The following is a 3,301-nucleotide window of genomic DNA, read 5'->3' as shown; positions in this document are numbered from 1 at the left end:
AATGGCATATTTTATTGTCAAGTAACCCCAAAAGTTCTATAACATGACTCAGGAGTGAGTGTTGGGAGGAAGAAGTCCAAATGCTGTGTTAGCAAAATAAAGCCAGAGTATTTTTAGCCAAACTGGAATCAAAGTCATGTTAATATAAGGAATGTGAATCTCTCTAGCAGAGCAAATGCGGGGGTGGGGTGGGGGTGGGGACACTGCAAGGGATTCTCACAGAGTCAAGATGGGGGTTTGGACCCCAGGTCCCAGCTTCTTCCTCAGTCTATCTCAGGAGCAAACTCACCTTTCTCCCTGATTAGGAAGGGCAAAGCAAAAGCATCTTCTACTTTAGAGCCTCTGTAATCGGGCCAAAGGGAAAAGCCAATGATGCCTGAGATTTCAAAATGTGCAGGACACAAAAAAACCTCCAAGGAGTCTCGAATTTAATTACAATCGTGTGTTGCTTAACAACTGGGATATCTTCTGAGAAGTCACCTAAGGATGCATACTTTTGTACAGTAAAAATATAGTCCAAAAGATAAAAAATGTCACACCTATATAGGGCACTTACAAATGGAGCTTGCAGACATACTAGTCCGGCAGGGAGGGCACTTAAGACAGAGTGGTTAGTCTTAACCATGTAATCGTAACCAATGTGGACAAGTGGCTTGGCCTCTGTCTCTCATCACTTCTTAGTCAAGAAATAAAGACAATATCTTTTGTCTCTTGTGTCCCTTAGTTAATTTGTTTGTTCTAAAGCAGACTATTTGGGGCCTAATTTGTGGATCACAGAGAAGTCAAGACACAGAAACATAGAATAAGGGCCCATAAAATGGAGACTCTGGGTTGTACTTAAAAACTATATTCATGGGGGCGGGTGCAGTGGCTCACACTTGTAATCCTGGCACTCTGGGAGGCTAACTGGGGCAGATCCCTTGAGCTCAGGAGTTTAAGAGCAGCAAAAGCAAGAACCTGTTTCTAAGAAAACAGAAAAAATAAAACTTGCCCAGGGCTTTGTGATAGGCGCCTGTATTCCCAGCTGCCTGGGAGGCTGAGGCAGGAGGATCACTTGAGCCTGAGAGTTTGAGGTTGAGGTTGCTATGAGCTAGGCTGACGCTTTGGCATTCTAGCCTGTGATAACAGAGTGAGACACTGTCTCAAAAAAAAAAAAAAAAAACTGCACTCGAGGCACACTGACAAACAATATAAATTTTATAAGAGCTAAGACTTCAAGAAATCTGAAAAAACAGCAAAGAAGAATTCCGTGGGAACAAAATGGAAATTGCAATGTAAATGGTAGAAAAAAATCCCCAAAGAACAACATCTGGAATCTGACCTCAACCTAATCTTTGCTGGAAGAAAAGTAAGAAGAAAACTCAGTGCCTCAATCAGCAGAAGCGGTCAGATTTCAGGCGAGGGGCGTTCTTAAAACAGGCTCTGTCTAACATATTGCAGTTTGAAATTTTGGTGTTTAAAAGAATGAATAACAGAAACATATAAAAGAAATATATTTTCATTAAAAGCAGCGGTTCTGGAAGATTAGATCAAAACAGAAATATTATTTTTTTCTTTTTAAAAATTTTTTTATGTTATATCATAAAATCTTTTCAGGTTAATACATAAAATCAAACAGGAATCCATGAAAAGTACTTCAAGGTACTTATAAAAAAGATACTGCACAAAGGTACGTGTTATTACTGTGCTATGCATCCCTACTCCTAGAATTTGGGAGGTTTTAATAGGCCACGGAAGCCAGGCTGTCCAGTTTTCCCGTCCCTGTCCGGAACCTCTGTCTGTTGATGTTTTATTCTGACTCTTTCACACCCAGGCAGGGAGCCTCGGATCTAACTGGGTTCCTCACAGCCTCAGTTTCTGCATTTGTGGAGATGAACATCACTTCCTCACGTGACTTTGGATGATTAAATAGAATCATAGAAAAAAAGCATTCATGAAAATGAAATAGCCTACATTTTGAAAAAAGAAAAGGAAAGGAAATGAGAAAAACAGTCTAAGGCAAATATGCTCCTGTTATGAAATGGTTAGCCAGCTGTGGCCCCGGCTCTCTCAGCTCCCCTCTCTGTGAACCCCAGTCTTCCTCCTCCTCTGACCAGCGCAGTGGGCCCCTGTGGATTATCTGACCACCAACCCCAGCTTCTCCATACCTGTAACCCTAACCTAAACCAGCCTGCTACCCAGGGGAGGGACACCCACCCAAAATGGACCATGAGCCCCTTCCCTGGGAATCTGGAATGCGGATGAAGGGAAACTATATACTCTCTCTCTGTCTGTCGATTTCTATGTTACGTAAACTTGGATTGTTGTTGGCAACTATTTTCTATCATATAAACTGGGAGACAGAAACATTTGCATTGACTTTGCTATATGAAAGAAGACACAGGTGTCTAGAGGAAGGCAGAAGAAGAGCCAGCATGGTGTACCAGTGTCCCAGGGCTGCTGTAACAAAGTGTCATGGTCTGTGATGGCTTCGAACAACAGAAATTTATCCTCTCAGTTTTGGAGGCTACAAGTCTGAAATCGAGGTGTCTACAGGGCCACGCTCCCTCTGCAGGCTCTAGGAGAGAGTCTGTTCCTGCCCGTCTCTTAGCTTCTGGTGGTGCTGGCAGTCCTTGGTGCTCCTTGGTCTGCAGGTGCATCACCCCAGCCTCCACGACCATCTTCATGTGGTTTCTTCCCTGCCTCTGGGTCAGTGTTTATTCTCCTCTTAGACGATCACTAGCCATGTTGGATTAGGGCCCATCATAAATTGAGTATGATCTTATTTTAATTTAATTATATCTGCAAAGACTATTTCCAAATGTGGTCGCATTCATAGGTACTAAGGGTTAGGATTTCAACATATCTTTTTGGGGGTGGGGACATAATTCAAACCAAACAAAAAGATTTCTTGGATTCTCTATTGTGAACCAGGTCTTCCTCCCACCTCCAAGGCCTAGCTGGATCCTTGCCTTTGCAGTGTTGCAGTAGCCTAGTAAGAAAGTCTATTCTTACATAAGCCAGTCAGAGCTGGTTTTGCTACTTATTGTCAAGAGAGTTCTGATTAATATGCTAGGCATAGTCCCCATTCTTCTTATCACTTTTGCTGAGACACACTGCAGCTTTTAAGTTTCTCACTAAATAGAGAAGAGGTAGGGAGGGGACCAAGGCTAAAAAGCAACACAATTAGCAAAATACAGGTTTCTGGCCTGATTGTTGTCTGCTTGTACAGGTTTTATGGTGTGTGTTCTACTGCTTTTGGTATCTTAAGATAGCATTTCCTAAACGGTATTATACAAAATGATATTTTTTTTTTTTTTGA

This window comes from Otolemur garnettii, unplaced genomic scaffold, assembly GCF_000181295.1.
Source record: "Otolemur garnettii isolate 467f Iridium unplaced genomic scaffold, OtoGar3 scaffold00034, whole genome shotgun sequence".
Lineage (NCBI taxonomy): Eukaryota > Metazoa > Chordata > Mammalia > Primates > Galagidae > Otolemur > Otolemur garnettii.
This window is presented reverse-complemented; position numbering follows the sequence as displayed.